Source organism: Pinus tabuliformis, chromosome 1_1 (assembly GCF_031772625.1).
Source record: "Pinus tabuliformis cultivar Carrire ecotype Pingquan chromosome 1_1, CPIR1, whole genome shotgun sequence".
NCBI lineage: Eukaryota > Viridiplantae > Streptophyta > Pinopsida > Pinales > Pinaceae > Pinus > Pinus tabuliformis.
Window position 1 is genome coordinate 558,341,129 of NC_142297.1, and position 24,420 is coordinate 558,365,548.

Sequence of the window (24,420 nt, forward strand, 5' to 3'; positions counted from 1 at the left end):
CATTTTACACTAACATGTGATATTTTTTGAGAACTACTTCAGGTAGGCTCAGGAAGGTACTCTTGAAATAAAGTGTTACAACAATACGAGGGTAGTTGCTGCAATACCATCATGTGTTGCACAACACTTTTAGGTTGCAAAAATAACCTCATATTATTGTAACACATTGGTACCTCATTGTTGCAACACCCTCATATTGTTGTAACACATTGGCAACTCGTTGTTGCAACACCCTCGTATTACTGCAACGCCCAGGTACCTCGTTGTTGCAACACCCTCATATTGCTGCAACACCTAGGTATCTCGTTGTTGCAACTCCCACTACTGTAATAGAATTACAAAGCAGGTGCTACAGCTCCCAATACAACAACACGACTACAAGGCAAGGGTTGCAATTCCAACTTCTACAATAGGAATAGGGTTTAATTATGCAGTCTATTGTTGTAATGCGATAAAACACTTTGTTGCAATTTTGTTTCTTCAATGTAGTTGCAACTCCATGGTTGCAACATGACAAAATTAACAAAACTAAAGCTACAACATGCCTAACACAATTGCTACAACATTATTGTTGCTATAACACACTCGATGTTGCAACATGTTGATAGTTATCGATTGAGGATAACTATTGCCACTCGGGGATAACTAGCACAATGCACAACTATCATGAATGGATTGCGGGAAGACCATTTGACCACATAAAAAAAAAAGTGGCAAGATGTAGTTGGCTTCTAGCAAGAAATGGTTTATAGCAATAGAAAATAAACCAATTGCCACTTATCACAATCATTGAGTGAGTCAACATTTATCTAATATCATTTACTTGGAAATTTGTTGTAACCAAGAAGGAATAGCTTGAGAATTCGATGATTCTTATGGCTATTATTCAAACTCTTAATTCAATTTAGACTTCAGTGATTGTGTATAAAACATGTTTCTCTACTCGATCTAGAAAATATATAATTACTAATATTTTGCTTTTGGAGCTTCTGTTAATAAAAGAGATTGTGGTTTTATTTCATTTCCTATTATGTTATGTATGAATGGCGTGCTACTAACTTACACGATTTGCTTTCATAAGCAATGGCTTGCCTAAGGAGATAGGCCCTGTCCATAATCAAGTTCTACTTGTAACCTTATAGGTTAGTTTCTATTTTCTATTCTATAACTTAGTTTCTTTACATTGCTGCAATTTATTAAGTTATTTTGTTGCAACTCAATAATTTTATAACTTACTATGTTTTGTTGCAACCCATTGATTTGATAACTTTGTTTTGTTGCAACTCTTTGATTTGATAACTTACTATGTTTTGTTGCAAGTCATTGATTTGATAACTTACTCTATTTTGTTGTAGCTCATTGATTTGATAACTTACTCTATTTTGTTGCAATTCATTGATTCGATAAACTACTTAGTTCACTACAACTCATTAATGTGACAAGTTACTTAGTTTTTGTACGCTGCGACTCGCTAGTTTGATAAACTAGTCTATTTCCATACATTGTTGCAACTCAGTAGTCAACATAATTGACTTTGTGCCTTTATGTTATATATAAAACAAAGAAGTAGTTATGTTCTTGTAAATTGTTGCAACTAATAGATTTGAATAAGCAACTTACTATGTTTTGTGAAGATTGCCTTTCATTACTTTGTTTTTCATATTTATATTATTGCCTTTAATATATTTAGTGGGATTGGATTCTATGTATTTTAATTTACCAACATTTTACCATTGCATGTGCATCTTTGTTCCAAGGATCAGGACCACCATAAATCTTAATCAAGTCACCACTTCACTGCTTGCATGATTTATTTCTACCCGTGTGATTTCTTTTCTCCTATGTGGATTGTTCTACCAGCGTTGGGGGTCACAACATTAAGCTTCCTAGGCCCATAAGGTAGAAGTGTGTTATTACAATTTTGCAAGTGGGATATTTAATTTACTACAAGTGTGGTTTGCTTTCCATGTTCACTTGTAAAAAGACATTAATATATTGATTTGAAACATATCTAGAATACTACAACATCATTGACACTTAATAGGATTGTACTAGCATATCTAGTGCATTAAGTTCACAAGTTCCACACAAACATTAGATTGATAATTAAATATACAGTTCCTCAATTATCTACTAAATAATTATAAGGTAATTGAAGATCCCGTCACTTAGTTGAACCAACGAAGTCCTGACATGGTTGCTATTTTCAAATTAAATCTTTCAACAAGCTTTGGGTCAATATAACTACGGTGAGATCGTTAAGAATATTAGCTCCAACTTCTATCATGTGTGCTTGATTATTAGCTTGTGTGTTTTCCAAGACTGTATTCATCGTAGGGATGCTCCTATCCATTTCCTCTACTATATTATCTCCTTGGTATTTTTGTACAATTTTGATTTTGGCATCCTTGTGAGGGTGATCCTTAAACTTATGGCCTCCCTCACAAACCTAATACTTAATAGGTGGGATATCTTGGCCTCTTTCCCATTGAGTTTGATTTCTTTGGTTCACTAGGTGTGGGCTATCCTTGCTGATTTTCCTAATAGCTTATCTTGAAAATTGAGGGCTTGTAATCTCTCCTTATTTGCTCCATCTTAGCCTTCTCCTCATCCCAAACCTTTTGGAATGATGGCTTACATTTAGTTTGTTCATAGAGATATCTAGTTTTCCTTATTACTTCCTTTATATTTTGGAATCATCAAACCTTATCACTGTAATATGGAGGCAAACCACTCAAGAATCTATGGATCTTGACTTTTTCATCTTTAATAAAATCAACATATTTGAATGACTCAAGGCATTTTTTTTCACATTCCTCCATTATCATATTGAAATCGCAAATCGACAATGTTGGGGGTCGATTCCTTAACCCACGACCTCTATTTTCCCACAATATGCAATATGCGGAACCCAATGATAGCCTTCCACTTAGCGCTTCCCCATTCGCTGAAACTTTTGCCATGTCATCTCCTCTTGCCACCTGGGCAAGTCAAACTCAAACTTTGACTTGCTCTAACTTCTTCATATGAACTCGAATTCAAGTGTCATCCGCACCATCGGAATCAGAATGACGAGCACTTCGATCTGATGCTAAGTTTATCCAAATTATGCCACTTTGAGTTTTGAACCTTTTTACCATGCCACTGGCACTTTTTGAAGATCCATATGAATCAATCCTCCCCACTAAGAGAAGCTTTTAGTCCTCCAAAAGCATTAAATAATCTGCAACTGCTCTGTACTTTGTCTGCATCACAAGTGTCCTAACAGGGCATCCTTACTTCTCCTTCACCTTCGTCCTTCAGAGCTATAAGCGATGAGCCAACACCTGCATCCCCTCCAAAATTGTAGTACAATATATTGCAAATTACATGTTTCGATATGTGACCAAAAAATGGGCCAAGCATCCCATACTTGCCACGATTTTATAACACATGCTATGTGGTTAAGTTTACATAAAAATGGAAACAATACTCCAGCTATCAATACAAGGCCAAACATCATTGTTGCATCAACAAGTGATGGAAAACACATCATCATTGCAACACATGATTTACAAAAATAAGGCCATGACACTATGGTTGCTTCAACAAGTGATGGAAACACATCATCACTTTCATAGTTTAAAATGCAACACAAAATAAGGCCAAACATCATTATTGTTGCAATAAGTGATGGAAAATACATCATCACTTTTACAATTTAAAATGCAACAAATGATTTCCAAAATAAGGCCATGACATTCTACCACACCTAGAAGAACCATCTCTCACTTATCAAAGTGAATGGGTCACCTCGTTGTGGCGCATTTGCTAATCGAACAATTGTTTCACCTGGTTCAGTATGGATGCTTTGCCCTTGCGACGTTGCTATGGATGGAGGCTCCAACATGTGGCTCTTTGATGACCACCTCTGTCACAATGACTAAAATAAGCCTTCTTCCTCTAGATCTACTTTAAATTCTTCTTTTCCTGTTGTTGAGAGGGTCTTTCACGCCTCATCCTTTTTCGTGTTGCTATTCTTTTCCAACACTCAGTAAACATATGGTTATGCAATCCACAAAAACTGCAAGTTATTTTATGCCATGATTTTCGTTCATTATTAACAATACGACTGTAATCAAAATGAACATTACAATATCGAGATTGGTTATACCTTTCTTGTTGGTCTCTGGTATGATCATGGGAACAAGAGCTTGCCTCAGCTCTTTCTCCACAATGCATACTACCATAGGTTGATGGTGATGTGTTCCCATCATCCTCTTTCCTCAACGATTTCAATAATGTCGTGGAAGCTTCTGACATCTTTGAGCATTGTCCTTCAATGCACCCTAACCTTATGAATCGAGGTCTTTTCTCAACCTCCAATGGCTGAGTTATGCCTTGGATTTTAACACCAAGTCCTTCTTCTTCCTTGTACCTTGTCATGGTAAGGAGTCTCATGTTTGTCCTTGTAATTGGTACCTACACATTTCCAACATAAATTATACTATGTGGATGAAACTAAAGGGAAATCAACATCTTTTACCTCCATTTTTTAGTTGGAAAGGACTAATGAGGGCTTCTCGTCATCTGTCGTTGGTGGTTCGCTGACTATTTTAGTGCATTCCCCAACTTCCTTCCTGACATACCAAAGTCCTACCTGATTAGTTAATTCCTCTACTTTGATGGGGTTTATGATGCCTTGGCCATTAATGTCGAGGCCCTTCCCCTCATATCCCATTCTCCTTAACAGTTTGGAGCTAATTCCCGTGGTATGGTTTTCAAAAAAGGCGAAATCATCATCAAAAAAACATACATGAAGTCGAAGAATTACTTTTTACCTCACAAGGGTCACGCTGCAGCTTTTCGAAGGCCTCGTCCTTAGATTGCAGCTGGCATAGCTCCCTCTATTTCTCCTCTTCCTCTTCTTGTAGAAGCCTCCTTAATCCAGCAAGCTTTGCTTAAAGACTCTGGTTGTTGCACTTTAACTCTTCCAGGGCCTCATTTGTGGTTTGAAACTGAAGTTGCAATGGTTGCCTCTCCTATTTCTCTTCTCGCAATAGCCTTCTTAATTAAACGTTATCTTCTTGAGGCCTCTAGTTAACCTCCTCATTTGAGGAAGGTGAGGAATAAAATGCATAAGCATCGGAAGATGTGGATGATGCATCGCTCTCCTCCTCTCTTTGCTTCTCATATGCTTCATACATGATGTCCACCATTTTGGACATTCACAGGAAGGTCTCGTGCATTTATTTATCATTCTCCATGGCTGCACACTCGGTCATTCACACTCGCAATTCTTAACAGCCACAAGACCACTTCTCTTCCCAACGAGCTTCAACATCCGCCATGTCTCCTCTTCGTGATGCACGTCCTTTGAGGCTGATCTTTAGTTAGCATACTCATGCAATTCACATCAACTAAGCCTTGCTTTGATACCACTTGATCCAGGACTTTTTTTCTTATAGATGCATCAGAATTACATGAAACAGAGCACTTAAAAACCATGGAACATAAGCATATAAAATGAAGATAAAAGAGACATAATCACACATGAGATCAAGACACAGAGATTTGATTACAGAGTTCATCCAACTTGGACTACATCTTTGGGCCCTGCTCAATAGTGGGGAGGCCTTCATTCATTAAATGGCATGGAAAGAGAGAAGTACAAGCATATTTTTACATAAACATCCTTATACCTCCAATATGGAAGATAGTTGGCAAATGGAGAGCCCATCTATAGAGACAGATGACACCACTAACTTCTTGGCTAAAAATCGTGCAGAATCACCTATCCGAACACCCAATTTGGATAATCAAGCTTTCTACACCCTCTCGAAACCTTCTGATTGCTAAGGACCGGTTCCAGCCACCTACCAAGAGCAGGTGCCACTGCTCTGCTCTGCAAATCTGCGCTACTCTCTGCTCTCCCCCTTCTCGCTGTGTGAATAACCCAATTTATATGCTGGTGTGGCAGGATCCTTCATAAATCTAGGCAATTTAAACAAAATGACAAGTTTAGGAGGTGGTTTCAACAACCGAGATTCTCCACAAACAACACGTGGTGTTTTGCATTCTTAACATGGAAAATCCATCAGAAAATAGTTCCTACAGACTTAACCACACATTAATCCTTTGACCCGGTGGTTTGTTTAACACAGAGAATCGATGTATTTCCAATAGAGGTTCTCAGGCCTGAATAAGACATGGCAACAAACCTTACAAACATGGCACAAAAACTCTTTAACTGCGCGTTGAACTCGGCGATTGATACTATTGGTTATCCCCCATCGACGTTTCTAATCGATGGTTAAACCAAAGCCATACATCAAGTGGCCTACGATACAACAAACTCGTCGAGGTGATTAAGCATAGTGTATAACATATCGCATCCAGAAGGCCATCACAAATCACAATCGGCGCTTTCCATCAGCGGATACGAAAACCCATACAATTGCGGACCCGCCGAGATTATCAAACCTAGTCCATAAAATATCAAGTTCGGAGTTCCATCGCAAATCGTAATCAGCGCTTTCCCTTGGCAGATATCAAAGTCCATACAACTGTGATATCAGCGGACCCGCTGGGCTATGAAATATAGTGTATAAGATTTCGCGTCCGGAACCCTATTGTAATCACAACCGAGATTACTATTGCGGGTGCTTCACAAACACTAGCCCCTTCTGCTATTGTGATATGCGATATATCGCATCGAAACTAGGCTTTGCCGGGGGCTGATTCATAACTCTTGTCCACCTCCGATATGCGATATCACAATTGCAAATTGGCAATCCTAGGGGCCGATTCCTTAATTTGTGACCTCTATTTTCTTGCGATATGCAATATGCAGAACCCAATGGCAGCTTGCCACTTGATGCTTCCCCATTCGCTAAAGATTTTGCCACGTCATCTCCTCCTGCCACCTGGACAAGTCAAACTTGAATTTTGACTTGCTCTAACTTCTTCATATGAACTCGGATTCGAGTGTCATTCACATTGTTGGAATTAGGATGACGAGCACTTCAATCCAATGCTAAGTTTATCTAGATTCTACCACTTTGAGTTTTCAACCTTTTTACCATGCCACTGGTACTTTTTGAAGATTCGCTTGGATCATTACATAACACATTCATCGTAGGAGGTTTGAATTTTTTGAGCTCCTTCTTTAGATTATCATTATTAGACTTCCTTATTTGATTTCTGGTTGGCGATTGCCACTATCATAATAAGAGGATGCGTATGCTCTCATCATTGATTTCCTTTGGTAATGATACTGGTGCTAAATTGCAGTCCTAGGTTACCGCAAATGTTAATATCCCCACTTCTATCATATGCTTTATGTTGTAAGCCTAGCTTACATGCACATACAAAAATAGGTTAAATCATAGCAACAACAAGAACATATGTAAATACATGAATAAGAAAGGATTTTCGGGAAGGAATTCCAACCATCTTATTATTCCAACTTCATGGATATTTATATAGTATGTGGTTAGAGCATTTGTACCCACTCCAACGAATCACTCATATATTTACCTTTTACCATTTATTAAAAATATTTAATAATATAAGTATGATGACTATACATGGCCTAAGAGGCCCCTATAACACCTTCCCCACCCTTAATGCCTTGCTCATCTCGAGCAAGGGTGCAACAATGGGGGAGGTGTTGGAGGGGTCTCTTAGGCCATGTATAGTCATCATGCTTATATGAGTAAATATGTGTAATATATGGTAAAAGGTAAATATGTGAGTGATTGGTTGGAGTAGATACAACCACTCTGATCACATCTACTATGCATAAATATGCATGAAGTTGGAATAAAAACATGGTTGGAATTCCTCCCCAAAACCTTATTCTTCTTTGTGTATTTACATGTGTTCTCATTGTTGCTATGATGTAACCTGTTCTTATATGTGCATGTAAGTTATGCTTACAACACTATGTATTCCTTAATGTGGATTTCAAATGATATTCTATTTTATAATGAAAATGAGTTAAACATTGCAAAATATATGTGTTAGTGAAATTTTTATCTTTACAAGCTCTAATAAACCTTTCATTGTCAATTTTGTAGCTGAGTACCTCCATATTTATACTTTTCATTGTCTCAACCAAGATTTGGTTCTTTACCTCGTCCTATCCATGACCATTTGAGTCTGTTTCAGCATTGTCTCAACCAAGATTTGGTTCTTTACCTCGTCCTATCCATGAATTTGAGTCTGTTTGAGGTATAGGACCCTTGAGCATGTGCCATATATCTAATATTCATTTGGATTCTTCTATGCTTTTATATTATCTTCTTAATCTACCTATACCTCAATTATTCATGTTCCCAATTATGTAATGCACATAAAAGAATTCAAATATTAAAAATCATATTTAAGTAGAACTTTGTGTGTGTGTGTCTATATAACACCGGAAACATTATGTATCTTATAGGCCGCCATAAGTTTTTTTTGGGAGAAATTATAGTACTTAATTTAAAATTTTGGTTGGAAAATCATTTTTTTATATTTATTAGATTTTCATGACTATTCATTTGCTCATATCCAAGTTTTGGGCAAAAGATTATGATCATTTGAAGTTTTGTTAGTCTAACCCATATTTCCCTAATTCAACTAGGGATTTCCTGGATAATTCCTTAAAAATTATAATGCTCATGTTTCAAATTTGATTCTGTTGGTTGGTTATGCCATCCATGAGATTTCCATAGGCTACTTTCGTGTCCTAATATGATATTTGAGTAGGGAGTTATCCCTCCTAGAAGTAGACTAGTGCCTAGTTTACCCCCTTCACTATTTAGGTGTAAATTTCTCATACTTACTCTGTTTTGGAGCTACAATATCTTGTAGGAAAGCATTCTATGATATATTTCATTTGAGATTAATTGGTATGTGTGGCACAAACACATATAATCATTGAAATTTGGGACATACAACATCATTTAGGGCCTCAAAAAATGCCGTAAAAATTAGGACCCAAAATTTATAAGAGAATTTGTAGTAACAATTACTACTTTGGCTACCGATATAGTATTTGATGTACTGATATAGCTAGCAAACCATTAGGAATGTTCTCTTTTGAACCTATTGATGGCCTGGGTGCAGGTGATATAGATAGCCTCGCAAATCTGTCCAAAATTTCTTTAATATCAGGCCAAATTTCTCTTTCTCCTTCACATGGAATATCAGTCATCTAATGTTAAACTGAAAGCCTCATGGGTTTTTTTTTTTCCAATCACCCCAACCCTTGTTAATTGATAAACAGAGCCTTTGTTCCTATCAGAATTGTAATTTCAAAGGAATTACCCAAAAACACTATCGGCGCTTTAACATTGTCGCGACTCTCAAATATGCTTAGTGTAATTTCCAAAGGAATTATATTATCGCACTCTTTTCCAAAGACTTTGCGTTAACCGCAAATAACACTATTGACAGTTTATAATCAGGCTTTCAAACACTCCTTCCTCCGATGCGATAACACGTGCTCTCGAAAACCACTATCGCAACATCCAATGTACCTATACTTAGTTCCTTCCGCTCCGGGTTTGCGATGCGATCATCCTTGTGGACCCAACAGCCTTTTCCACTCTTCTCTATAATGTTTTGGGGCCGAGCTTATTGGGGTTTCGGACTTTGGCAGTTCCACAACCCTTTCCGCTCCTCTTGCGATTATGCGATGCGATAAAGGGTTCAGACCTGATGAAGATGTAAACTAGACTTAATAATATTTCAGGTCCAGAAACTCATTCTGGACTAAGTATTTCACGATTCCTCTGTGTAAATAGAGTTTGGCCGCGAACTCTATAAAATGATTCAAGGAGCCTGTGATCGCCAATGTGAAGGAAAACTACCCAATAGACCTATGCTTAAGTGTTGATTGGAAAACAACAATTTGAATCACCATTCATAAACACGGAAAACAACAAAACTAGAACTGATACATACGTAAAATACCAATTAACAGAGAGTCCTTAATTCAGATGAACAGAGAGAGGTTTTGCAAAATGATAATGCTTCCGGGCTCAACCTCTCCTGAGAGTCCCGTTGTTTCTTATTTATAAATAATAGATAAAGCCTTCTCGACCATTATCCTTTACAAAAGCATGCATTTACATAGAGTGATTTAAAGCGTAAAGCTTTGTTACAACTTATCCATAAGCAATATAATTAGCATGTTTTATTCTTAATTCTACTCTTATCTTAAACTAGAAAAGCATGAAAATTGCTGGCTAAAGGACCCGACTCCCTTGCTTGTAGATTTTTTTGGAATTTTTTTTGGAATATGTTTGAATATTTTTCCCTCTAAGTCACATGCTCCTGCATCAGACTCCTAAGGACAAAATTCTTCATGGGCTCCTATCCATGAGTTCATCTACAGAACTGCCCAATTTATGTAGCATCTCTTCTGTAACCCAAGTAGCTTCAGTGGTTGGCTGTGCCTTCCATTTTACCAAATACTGGAAGTACTCTCGTCCCCTTGTCTTCTTAAACACCTTCTTGTCCATAATTTTTTCTGGCTGCAACTCTTTTGCTATGGGTAACTGTTTTACCCAGTTAATCTCTTGGATCTCTTGATCTTGTGTTGTATCATATGTAGTTCCACTTTCATACTTGTACAAGTCTGCAACATTAAAAATTTGTGATATCCCAACATCAGGGGGTTAACTCAATCTCGTAGGCATTTGTAGATAATTTTCTCCACACTTTGCACGGTCCAATTTTCTTGAATTTCAATTTATTATACTCTCTCTTTGGAAACCTCTCCTTTCTGAGGTGTGCTAAAACCAAATCTCCAACTTCAAAATTTACCTCTCTTCTCCTCATATCTGCTTTGGTTTTGTATTTGATGTTGCTATCCTGCAGCTGCTGCTTCACTTGTTCATGTATTGCTTGCATTTCTGAAGCAAAATTTTCACCCTCTGCACTTCTCATCTCTTCTTTTCCCAAATTTCTTAATTCAGATATTCCTCTTGGATGCATTCCATAAACAATATGGAATGGACTCTGTCTTGTACTCCTGTTAGGTGAGTCATTATATGCATATTCAGCTTGTGCCAATACTTGATCCCATTGCTTTGGATGTTCTGCAGTAAGGCTCCTTAAAAGATTGCCTAAACTCCTGTTCACCACTTCAGTCTGTCCATCAGTTTGTGGATGATAGGCAGAACTGAAACTTAATTTAGTTCCCAACTTCTTCCATAGTGTCCTCCAGAAATGTCCAACAAATTTGGAATCCCTGTCTGAGACAATACTTTTGGGAAACCCATGCAATCTTACAATCTCCTTAAAAAACAAATTAGCAATGTGAGAAGCATCACTAGTTTTATAACATGGAATAAAGTGTGCCATTTTTGAAAATCTGTCCACTACAACAAAAATTGAATCATTACCTATTTGAGTCTTTGGTAAACCCAATACAAAATCCATACTTACCATATCCCAAGGCCTATCTGGAATTGCTAATGGGTTATACAAACCTGTGTTTTGGCTCCTTCTCTTTGCATATTGATAGACTTTGCAAGTTCTCACATACTTCTCCACTTCATATTTCATTTTCGGCCAGAAATAAAATCTGTTTAGCTGTTCAAAGGTATTTTTTATGCCAAAATGTCCTGCAAGTCCTCCACTATGTTTTTCTTTGATTAAATTCTTCCTCATTGAACAGTTTGGTATGCACAACTGACTTTTCTTAAATAACAGCCAACTTGTAAGAAGTAATCCAACCATTTACTCCTATCCACCAAAACAAGATTTTTACAAGCTTCAAATGCCTCTTTAAAATCTGAATCAGTCTCATACAATTCTTTAAGAAAATCAAAATCCAACACTTGGATTTGACTCTCTTGAAATAATACATTCCTCCTACTTAAGGCATCTGCAACTTTGTTTGACTGCCCATTTATATGCTTCAAAACAAAATGGAAACCTTGAAGATACTCTACCCATTTAGCATGTTTCTGGCTGAGCTTTGGCTACTGCATTATAAACTGTAATGCATGGTTATCTGAATAAAGGATGAATTCCTTTGACATTAGATAATGCCTCCATTTCTTCAATGACTGTACAACTGTGTAGAACTCCTTATCATAAGAAGAATACTTCTTTTTGGAATCATTTAGCTTTTCACTAAAATAAGCTATTGGTCTATCTTCTTGGCTTAAAACACCTCCAATTGCTTCTCCGCTGGCATCACACTTCACTTGAAAAGGTTTGTTAAAATCAGGCAGAACCAAAATAGGCTTTTCAGTGATTTTTTTCTTTAACAGCTGAAAATTCTTTTTTGCTTCAGCAGTCCATTTAAATGGTTGTTTGTCCTTCTTTATGGTCTCAATAATAGGTGCATTAATCTTACTAAAATTCTTGATGAATTTTCTATAAAAGCTAGCAAGACCATGAAAACTCCTTACCTGAAAAATACTCCTGGGTGAAGGCCACTCCATAATTGCCTTGATCTTTTCTGGATCCATCTTCAACCCTTCAGCAGAAATAACAAAACCCAAGTACACTAGCTCTTCTTTCATGAATGAACACTTCTTTAGATTCAACAATAATTTCTCTTGATGCAGGCTTTGTAAGACATAATTTAAATGTCTCATGTGGTCCTCCTTAGACCTGCTGTAGACTAATATATCGTCCAGATATACTATTACAAACTTACCAATGAACTCTTTAAGAACTTCATTCATTAGTCTCATAAATGTACTTGGTGCATTTGACAACACAAAAGGCATTACTCTCCACTCATACAGTCCCTCATTTGTCTTAAAAGTGGTTTTCCACTCATCCCCTTCTCTTATTCTTATCTGATGATACCCACTTTTAAGATCTAGCTTTGAAAAATACTTTGCTCCACTCAAGCAATCCATTAAATCTTCAATTCCAGTTAATGAAAATCTGTACCTGATTGTGATTTTATTGATGGCTCTTGAATCTATACACATTCTCCAGCCCCCATCTTTCTTTGGACTCAGCACTGTGGGTATTGCGCAAGGACTCAAGCTTTCTTTGATCAGCCCTTTATCAAGCAATTCTTGCACCTGATTCCTAACCTCTTCATTTTATGTAGGAGTCATTCTGTAAGCTGCTTTGTTAGGCAGACTTGCTCCAGGAATCAAATCTATATGATGGCTGATTCTTCTAATGGGTGGTAATTCATTAGGCAAATCATCAACAATAATATCACAATATTTCTCCAACATTTCTTGAATTTCAATGGGTAAATCAGAAATTTTAGTAGAAGTCATTATTACCTTGGGCTTGCAAATTACAACAAAATTTACCTCATTTTCTTCAATCTGCTTCAAGTATTCCTTTCCTCCAAGTAACATAGTTTTTGGATCAGTCTTCTTTCCTGGTACATCTTCTTCTTGCAGAGGCAGCAACGTATGATTGACACCATCCTTTCCAAACTTGTAGGTGTTTCTTTTTCCATCACGCATGGCTCCTTTATCATATTGCCAAGGTTTTCCAAGCAATATGTGACACACATCCATTGGCATCACATCACAAACAATTTTATCTTTATACTTGCCTACCTGAAATTCCACTTCACACTGTTCATTCACCAACAGTTGATGTCCCTTTTGCAACCATGACACCATGTAAGGTGTTGGATGTTTCATTGTTTTCAGCTTCAATTTCTCCACTACTTCTGTAGAGACCAAATTATCAATGCTGCCACTATCAATGATCATCTGGCAACATTTCCCTTGGACTTTACACACGGTTCTGAACAAAATCTTCCTTTGTGATGGTTCAACCATCTCCTTTGTGGGCTTGAGCAGAACTTTATTAACTACCAAAGGTTCTCCTCTCTCTGGTATATTTTCTTCTTCTGTCACTGCTGCCACTAGTGTTTCTCCCTCAACTGGAGCAACAATTGCATTCCTCTTATTTGTTTATGTATTCCTTGGGCACTCAAAAGCTCTGTGTCCCAACTTGTTACATTTGTAACACCTTATTTCTCTGCCTCTTCCTATGCGTCCTCTTCCTCTAGAAAAGCTCCCTCTGCCTCTTGCATCACCTCCTGTGGGTGCATGTTGGGCTGAGCTACTGCTAGCTCTATCTTTAGGTGTTGTAGATCTTCCTCTACCACCTTGACTTCCCCTTCCTTGGAAAGTACCTCTCCCTCTGGAAGATTGCTTCCTCATGAGTTTTTCTTCAGCTTTCAGTGCTATCTGATAAGCTTCCTCTACTGTTTTAGGAGACAACAGACTTATCTCATCTTGAATGTCCATCCTGAGACCATTCATATATCTAGCCACCTTCTCATCTGTATCCCGGGCTTCTCCAACTCTTATGCTTACCTTGTAGAACTTTTTGGTGTATTCTTTCACTGTCATAGACCTTTGTCTAAGATTCTGCATTTGTCTGAACAAGGTTTGTTGATAATTACTTGACAGAAACTTACCTCTTAGCTTTGCTACCATCTTGCTCCAATTCTTGATTGGTTGCTTGCCAAGTCTCTTTCTTTCTGCTTGCACACCATCCCACCAAAGCGCTGCATGGCCTTTTGGCTTGGTGACAATAAACTTGACTTTCTTCTCATCTTCTGTTTCTTCATAATCAAAGAATTTCTCCATGCCATTAATCTAGTCTATTAATTCTTTTGGATTTAGTCCTCCTTCATATATTGATACCTCTGTCTTTGGCCTGACTGTGGATCTCAACACTGACTGAAAGAACCTCATCTCAAGAGTAACTACTACAACTTCCTCCTCTGCAGCTTCAATCTCAAGTTCACTAACATCTCCATCATCTATGTTCCTGCCTATTGTTAATGCATCTAATCTAGCTTGCATCTATTGCACAGCTTCCATTACTTCGATGTTTGCAACAGGTCGTCCTCTTCCACCACGTCCTCGTCCTCTTCCAAATCTGAAAGCCATAGTAACTTTCCTTCTCCTGCTTCTGAGATTCAATCCAATGTCAGATGGCTGCTCTGATACCACTAATGGTGCCTTGGGTGCAGGCGATATAGATAGCCTCGCAAATATGTCCGAAATTTCTTTAATATCAGGCTAGATTTCTCTTTCTCCTTCATATGGCGTATCAGCCATCTAATGTTAAACTGACAGCCTCATGGGTTTTTTTCCAATCACCCTGTTAGAGCCTAGATTTGCCTCAGGCTGAAAAGACAAGGTTCTAGGTCCACATCAAACCACGCTCAGCCTCATAGCTAGCCTTACGAGGATAGGAGAGGGTTGTCTCCGGGTCAATCTCGGAAAAATATAATCGATGGGGCTCGAGATGATTGTAATAAAAGCTAATCTTAGGCTAGGTATGAAGTACAAAGGATTTGATTTGAGTTTTTTGGGGTTTTGTGCTGGAAACAGGGGAAGACAAATTGGGCTCGGGGATGAGGCACAGTTTCTGCAGAGTTCTGATTGGGGCAAGGAAGGCAATCATTTTGATGCTTTAAAGTGAGTGAATGGATAGATCAGACTGGTGAGGAGCTAAGGAGAGCAAGAGAGTCTCAAGAATTCTCCTTAAACAGATGAAAACATGGAAATTTAAACAAATTCAAAGGTAGAGCATAGCAGTTAATGGATTCTACCTTAATCACTCATTTGTTCAAATTCAGAAGAAGAGACAGGAAATGATACACATAACACTAATGAACTTACAATTACTCAGAGAAGAACACCATCAAAACATAAATCCACATGGATCCCAAATAGTGTTGCAAAACCCTGGTCTTTCCTTAGCCAAAAATGCAGAGATAGAATGTACAATGATGTGCCAAAGCAATCCCTAGTGTCCAACCCTGAAAATGACTTAGGAATTACATGATATAGACTAGCCCATCATTCTAGGAGCTGTCTGAACTAATTCTAAACAAGGAACTGAAATCTAGGTAGTCAAACAACTTACCCCTATATGCTAGGAAACTGATTCATTCACTCACATTTCACCTTTTGGTGAACGAATCTTCTAGAACAAGTAAAAATGTGCCAATATTACATCATGGTTATCAAATTACATCATGAAAAGTCAAGAATAACTTCAAGAAGCAAAACTGGCCAAAACTGGGCGAATTGCTAAGCTGAACAGTGAAAAACAAGCCAAAATTCTCTATGTGCCGCGCCAAAATCTGTATGCGTCGCGCCACTTTGGAGCTGATTTTGAGGCACTTCATGAAGTCCAAATTGAGCCCAAGTGTGCTTGTTGGAAAGCCCTGCTTTTCTAATTTCTAACCCAAGTGGAATTTCTAAATTTGGATGTCATTTGCGCCTCCAAAACTTCAATCTCCCAAGACTTCTTCCTGTGTGTCAAAATAGGGGCAGTGAGGTCATTTTTTGAGTGTTTTTGACCTCCTGGGACTCAAAACTTGCCCAAACTTCTTGGCCATGCACCAGAAGTCATGATTTTTCATGCCAAATCCAAAAATGTAAACTTTTTGCAATTTGGAGCTCTCTAGGAAAAGCGCGCGCCACATGGCGCGACGCACAGGGAGAAAAACCTTGTTTTTTAGTGCAAAAAATTTCAAAATGTCAAAAATTGCTCCAAATTTCTTGAAATTTGGGCTGGAGCTTCTTCATTAAGTGTCATGCTGGGATAAAGAGGCTTCAGCCAATATCTGAAGACGATCAAGCTCCCTTTGCCTCTTTTGTTTCCTTATTGCCTTCTTTAGTTTTGCCTTTAAATTCCCGATTCATGCCTTGCCGACTTTGTTCCGTGCCATATAGTGAAAAGCTATGTGTCTCAGAAATGAAAGGTCATTATCGGCCTTGTTCAACAGTCCCTCCAAGTGAATGTTGACTTTCTCGAGCCAAGCCTCCCGATCATCATTAATTTCTTGCTGAATGGGTGTCCTCTCATTTAGGCTTCGTTGGGCAGCTTACTGGTCTTCATGGATGTTTTTCCACCTCTATGAGGCCTCCTTGGTGTATGTACCTCTGTTGGTGAATCACTGTGTGTCTCTTCTTCATGATCATATGACGGATCAGATGTCATGTCTGCTGGTGGACAAATTGTCTTGGACAAATAGGTGTTGATATGTCACACTGTCTTGTAATGCCTTTGATGATGTGCTTGACCTTTGTCACCAAGAGAAAACAATGAAATGAGGGACAGTAAGGGGAGGGAAAAATAGTGAGGGATTAGGGACTATTGGGACAAATTTTATTAGGGAAATTTAGGAGGTTTTGAGGGGTTTTATGTATAGGGTTAGGAGAGTTTTGGTAGGGTTAGGGTTTGGGTTTTGGAATTTGAGAATTTTGGGACAGAGAATTTGGGATAGGGGTTTGATGTTTTTAGGGAGTAGGGAAACTTAGGAAAGATGGAAATAAGGAAGAAATGGGATGGGGAATGAATTTGGTGAAAACCCTAAACAACAACTTTCATGTGAAGATTTTGACATGGTATGGTTTGAGTTTTTGTTTGAACCATTACCATCTATCAACCACCATACCCTAGCACAAAATTGGATGAAACAAAAAAATGGAGGCTCTACCTACTTGTGGAATGAATAATTTTCAATTTGGAGGAAGATTTCAATGAATTTCAAGCCTTTTAGCCTAATGCGCTGCGCCTCCCCAGTGCATCGCGCCAGTGTAAATTTACACTGGAAAATTTCTCCCAGTGCGCCACACCTTTTTGCAGGTGACTTTTGGAGGCCTTGCCGGTGTCCAAATTGGGCGCAGGATAGCTTGTTGGAAATATATTTGAGTCTAATTTCCAACCCAATTGGAATTTTTCAATTTGGATTTCATTTTCCCTATAAAAAATTAAATCTCCCAAGACTGGTCAAAATGTGCCAAATGAGGCTGCCTAAAGGCAGAGTGCTGTTACAGTCAACTTTTGAATGCCTTCCTCAACTCCAAATTGAGCTCATGATAGCTAATTGGAAATCTATTTGTCTCTAGTTATCATTTTACTCATCAAGAAAGTCATTTGGCTGACCAAGCTAGGAGAAAAATTGATTTTCCCAAGGTCACTTTAAAGGTGCATCAATTCTCCCGAGGCGATTGTATTTTTGACATTTCTCTAAAATCATGACACCTGTGTAAAAATGAAGGGGGTGTTTCTTCCTTGTCATGTTTTGGACAAAAACCTCTCTCAGTTTTCCAAAATTAATCTTTCCTGCTCAGAAACATCATTTGAGTAAAACCTACCCCGATGTGTGGAGCAGGGGATTTGTCGAAGTGAAGCGAAATGAAGGGGATAGGGGGCTTCTAAATTCTTGAGGAAATTTTTGGAAGTAGGGAGGGATGTTAAGAAGTAGGGGAAAGTGGAATCTCAGAAATTGAGTGAGGGGAAGGGGTCCAAAATGGAGAAACACAGGTCTAACCTAGAAAATTGCCAAGTTGTAGCAAGAAACTAGGTTTGTGCAAAAATGAGGAATTCGAGGGATCTCAGCGATGGGAAATGTTTAATAAGGTACATTAAGGATAGGGGAAGGTGGATGAACATAAGGATACAATTTTTGCTGATGATTTGACCGTCCAAGAGAAATTGCCTTCAAAACCCTGGGAGAGGGAAATGAACCTTACCTAGGCGCAATTGAAGTATGAACAAGGTGTAAAATGACCCAGTGGAACTTGTCATGATAATGAAAACCCTCTGAACGATGGCACACTCATCTGAATGGTGACATGGACCGACATTTGGACAACTTTGGAAGGAGTAAAAGGAAACCCTAGACCTAATGCCTAGTGACCAAATTTTACTTGAAGACTCACTGAAATGATAAAATTTGACCTTGACACCTTAAAATTACTTTGTAAGAAAATGTTTGATCACTGGAGGAAGGCTGGAAAGACTGACACTAACATTAGCTCCAATGGGGATGGTAGCTCCTTGGAGGTTCCAAGAATGACAGATCTTTGGGAGAGCAGACCAGTGCCTTATCCATTGGGCAATGGAGTCAAAAACTCAAGCTGAAATGCATCACTGAAAATTGACGACTTGACGACACAAACTTACTCTCACTTAACTAAAAACTGACTCGATACTTAAACACAACCGACAAACTAGAAATGATGCTCAAGGTTGAGCTTATTCATCAAAACCTACTCTAACAGTTTCATTCATCACCTGATCAAGTGAAATGAAACAACCAATGCAACCAAGTAAGTATTTCTGTCTGATGTTTAAATTCTCCACAAGTGCTTGCTTATGAACAACAAGAGAGAACTACTAAAAGGAAACTCCCATGACAACTTGGAAACAGATCCATTGAATGCTATGGATTCTCTATCCGCCTCCAAAAACACTGCATAAGGATCTTGAAATTCATGGACACTGGGACTTAGCTCATCCAATGGATTACTTCTCTTCTCTTCATACCATGAATGCAAAATTTTATCTGAGCTTTGTGACGAGATTCCTGCTGAAAATGACAAAGAAACCAGCTGCCGGATCAAGTTTATATCAGCACACGTTTCAAGTTCACAAATAGTTAATGGAGAAGGACTTTGACTGCAAACCTCATCCAAAACATCAGCTATTGGATCATGAAAAACTTGAAAAGACTGCTGCAACCCATTTTCTATTGGTTCCAATGTGATTACATGATTGCCTACATGCTGCTCATTCTTCACTGAAGATGTACTATGCAATTTTCCCTTCAAAAACTGAAATGATTCGAAACAAAATGGTATGGAATCATCTTGCATCATCTGAGCATATGTTCCAGCTTCCAAGTCTTTATTTGCAACTTGACAATCAAAGGCATTCGGGGGCTGCAAATCTGGATATGAAAAGTCTTGAACAAGGTTTTCATTGCCCTCAAGATGGTCCAAATCAAGACTTGTTGACAACTGATTTCTAATTGCATGGAAGTTGTCTCTGATGAACTGACATGAATCAAAACAAAAAGGCAAAGATCCTTCACTTACTTCAAAATTTGCTGCACTTTCCTCGTCATTGTCATAGCTGATATGCATCGGCTGAACATTGTATTCGAGCTGCTGTAAGTGGACCTCTTCCTCCCACAAACTAGCTGCTGATTTGTCTGCAAGATTAGCTTCTGTTTGGAGAACATAATTATCATCATACTGATCAAACTGAGGCAAATCATCAGTATAAAAGACATCATCAAGCATACATGTCATATCAATAGATCTCTCTTCTCCAAGATGATTAATAAGACAATCAGATCTATAACAATTGGCATAAGAAATAAGATGTTTTGGATCAACAACTTGTTCTTCTTCAATCAGCGAGCCATGGGCTTGAACATTATTCTCATTCCTTGTGGTGATCCTCTACATCATCTCTTCCACTACACTTACCAAAATGTCAAGATTTACCTCTAGAGATGTTGATTCCTCCGGATCTATGTTTTTCATCTCTTCTTCCTTCAACCTTGCCCTTCGGATCAGCAAGTGAGCCTCTACATTTACTGCACTGTTCTGCATTGCTTCAAGTGTTGCAAGGTTCCTTTCTCTCAGTTGAAACTCCATTTCTGGATCAAAGGCACCCGGATAGTGCAAGAGAGCAGATCTAGGAGGAGGTCTTATATCAACCGGCATTGAATAATAAACTTGGTTAAATCTGGCAGAAAACTGTTGTACTGTCTCCCCTGGCAGTCTTTTCAGCTGGTTATACTCTTCTATAATCAAGAAAAGGTTCTGTCCGACCACCCACCTGTCAAGGAAAACTTTGACGAACTGCTGGAGATCTGAGATGCTCGCATCAGGCAGGGCTTTGAACCAACTCTTCACTTTGCCTTGCAAAGAAAGAGCAAAAAGCCTTATACTGACATCTTCTTCATCAACTTCAAAAAGATCTAGAAAATTCTCAACATTCTGCACATGTTGCTCAACGTTGACATTCTTACATTCACCGTCAAATCTCGGCAAGTATAGATCATAGTTTTTGGGAAAAGCATGAAGAACAGAAGGTAAAACAAGGGGTTTATACCGATCTAGAATTTTACAAGGTATAGGGGTATGTACAAAAGGTATAGAATCAGTCTTGGTCTCTTGGGGCTCATCAATTTGAAGATGGTCATCACAAGATTCAGAAGAAGGGCCTTGATCAAGCTCAAAGGTATGCAAATATTTGGTATTCACAATCTTCAAAGGGAAAGAATCAACTGCAGGCTGAGGATCTCTTCTCAAATACAATATACTTTGCAAAGCATTGTTAACATTCTCGGGAAAAGAGAAGAAATAATTTATAACAAAGAACAAAATGTCTTGGATGAAATTCCAACTTGAATACCTGATCTGTCCATGTTGTCCTTTCATGTTTTTGCTGGTCGGGTTCATCCTCCAGTGGAGTCTTTGGATCTGATCTCAAAACTAATTTAGAGTCGCCAGGTGAATGATTTCAGCCTTGGCAATGTCTGATCGTTGTCCACCATCAACCATTAGATCTAACTTGATACATGTACTGGGGCAATTAAAAAGTTAGATGTCACGTTTACAAGCTAGACCGGAGATTGACTGAAGCAGCGTTTATCTACTTCCACTAATGCAAAGCAAAAGCGTTTCGAAGGCTACCTGGCATAACTTCAGGCTCCGTCTGTAGCTATAAAACAAATGACATCAACAAGAAAACCAGTTTCGTTCCCCAATATGGTCACCACTATGTTAGAGCCTAGATTTGCCTCAGGCTGAAAAGACAAGGTTCTAGGTCCACATCAAACCACGCTCAGCCTCGTAGCTAGCCCTACAAGGACAGGAGAGGGCTGTCTCCGGGTCAATCTCGGCAAAAGATAATCGATGGGGCTCAAGATGATTGTAATAAAAGCTAATCTTAGGCTAGGTATGAAGTACAAAGGATTTGATTTGAGTTTTTTGGGGTTTTGTGCTGGAAACAGGGAAAGGCAAATTGGGCTCGGGGATGAGGCATAGTTTCTGCAGAGTTTTGATTGGGGCAAGGAAGGCAATCATTTTGATGCTTTAAAGTGAGTGAATGGATAGATCATACTGGTGAGGAGCTAAGGAGAGCAAGAGAGTCTCAAGAATTCTCCTTAAACAGATGAAAACATGGAAATTTAAACAAATTCAAAGGCAGAGCATAACAATTAATGGATTCTACCTTAATCACTCATTTGTTCAAATTCAGAAGAAGAGACAGGAAATGATACACATAACACTAATGAACTTGCAATTACTCAGAGAAGAACACCATCAAAACATAAAGCCACATGGATCCCAAACAGTGCTGCAAAACCCTGGTCTTTCCTTAGCCAAAAATGCAGAGATAGAATGTACAATGATATGCCAAAGCAATCCCTAGTGTCCAACCCTAAAAATGACTTAGGAATTACATGATATAGACTAGCCCATAATTCTAGGAGCTGTCTGAACTAATTCTAAACAAGGAACTGAAATCTAGGTAGTCAAACAACTTACCCCTATATGCTAGGAAACTGATTCATTCACTCACATTTCACCTTTTGGTGAACGAATCTTCTAGAACAAGTAAACATGTGCCAATATTACATAATGGTTGTCAAATTACATCATGAAAAGTCAAGAATAACTTCAAGAAGCAAAACTGGGCGAATTGCTGAGCTAAACAGTGAAAAACAAGCCAAAATTCTCTATGCGCCGCGCCAAAATCTGTATGCGTCACGCCACTTTGGAGCTGATTTTGAGGCACTTCCTGAAGTCCAAATTGAGCCCAAGTGTGCTTGTTGGAAAGCCCTGCCTGTCTACTTTCTAAACCAAGTGGAATTTATAAATTTGGATGTCATTTTGCCCTCCAAAATTTCAATCTCCCAAGACTGCTTCATGTGTGTCAAAATAGGGGCAGTGAGGTCATTTTTTGAGTGTTTTTGACCTCCTGGGGACTCAAAACTTGCCCAAACTTCTTGGCCATGCACCAACAATCATGTTTTTTCATGAAAAATCCAAAAATGTAAACTTTTTTCAATTTTGAGCTCCCTAGGAAAAGCGCGCGCCACGTGGCGCGACGCACAGGGAGAAAAACCCTGTTTTTTAGTGCAAAAAAATTCGAAATGTCAAAAATTGCTCCAAATTTCTTGAAAGTTGGGCTGGAGCTTAATCATTAAGTGTCATGCTGCGCTAAAGAGGCTTCGGCCAATATCTAAAGATCAAGCTCCCTTTGCCTCTTTTGTTTCCTTATTGCCGTCTTTAGTTTTGCCTTTAAATTCCTGATTCATGCCTTGCCGACTTTGTTCCGTGCCATATAGTGAAAAGCTATGTGTCTCAGTAATGAAAGGTCCTTATCGGCCTTGTCCAGTAGTCCCTCCAAGTGAATGTTGACTCTCTCGAGCCAAGCCTCCCGATCATCATTAATTTCTTGCTGAATGGGTGTCCTCTCATTTAGGCTTCGTTGGGCAGCCTACTGGTCTTCACGGATGTTTTGCCACCTCTATGAGGCCTCCTGGGGGCATGTACCTCTGTTGGTGAATCACTGTGTGTCTCTTCTTCATGATCATATGATGGATCAAATGTCATGTCTGCTGGTGGACAAACTGTCTTGGAAAAATAGGTGTTGATATGTCACACTGTCTTGTAATGCCTTTGATGATGTGCTTGACCTTTGTCACCAAGAGAAAACAATGACATGAGGGACAGTAAGGGGAGGAAAAATAGTGAGGGATTAGGGACTATTGGGACAAATTTTATTAGGGAAATGTAGGAGGGTTTGAGGGGTTTTATGTATAGGGTTAGGAGAGTTTTAGTAGGGTTAGGGTTTGGGTTTTGGAATTTGAGAATTTTGGGACAGAGAATTTGGGATAGGGGTTTGATGTTTTTAGGGAGTAGGGAAACTTAGGAATTATGGAAATAAGGAAGAAATGGGATGGGGGAATGAATTTGGTGAAAACCCTAAACAACAACATTCATGTGAAGATTTTGACATGGTATGGTTTGAGTTTTTGTTTGAACCATTACCATCCATCAACCACCATACCCTAGCACAAACTTGGATGAAACACAAAAATGGAGGCTCTACGTACTTGTGGAATGAAGAATTTGAAATTTGGAGGAAGATTTCAATGAATTTCAGGCCTTTTAGCCCAATGTGCCGCGCCTCCCCAGTGCGTCGCACTAGTGTAAATTTACACTGGAAAATTTCTCCGAATGCGCCGCACCTCCCCAGTGTGCCGCGCCTTTTTCAGGTGACTTTTGGAGGCCTTCTCGGTGTCCAAATTGGGCACAGGATATCTCGTTGGAAATATCTTTGAGTCTACTTTCCAACCCAACTGGAATTTTTCAATTTGGAGTTCATTTGCCCTGTCAAAAATCAAATCTCCCAAGATTGGTCAAAATGTGCCAAATGAGGTTGCCTAAAGGCAGAGTGCTGTTACAGTCAACTTTTGAATGCCTTCCTCAACTCCAAATTGAGCTCATGATAGCTCATTGGAAATATATTTGTGTCTAGTTATCAATTTACTCATCAAGAAAGTCATTTGGCTGACCAATCTAGGAGAAAACTTGATTTTCCCAAGGTCACTTCAGAGGTGCATCAATTCTCCCAAGGCGATTGTATTTTTGACATTTCTCT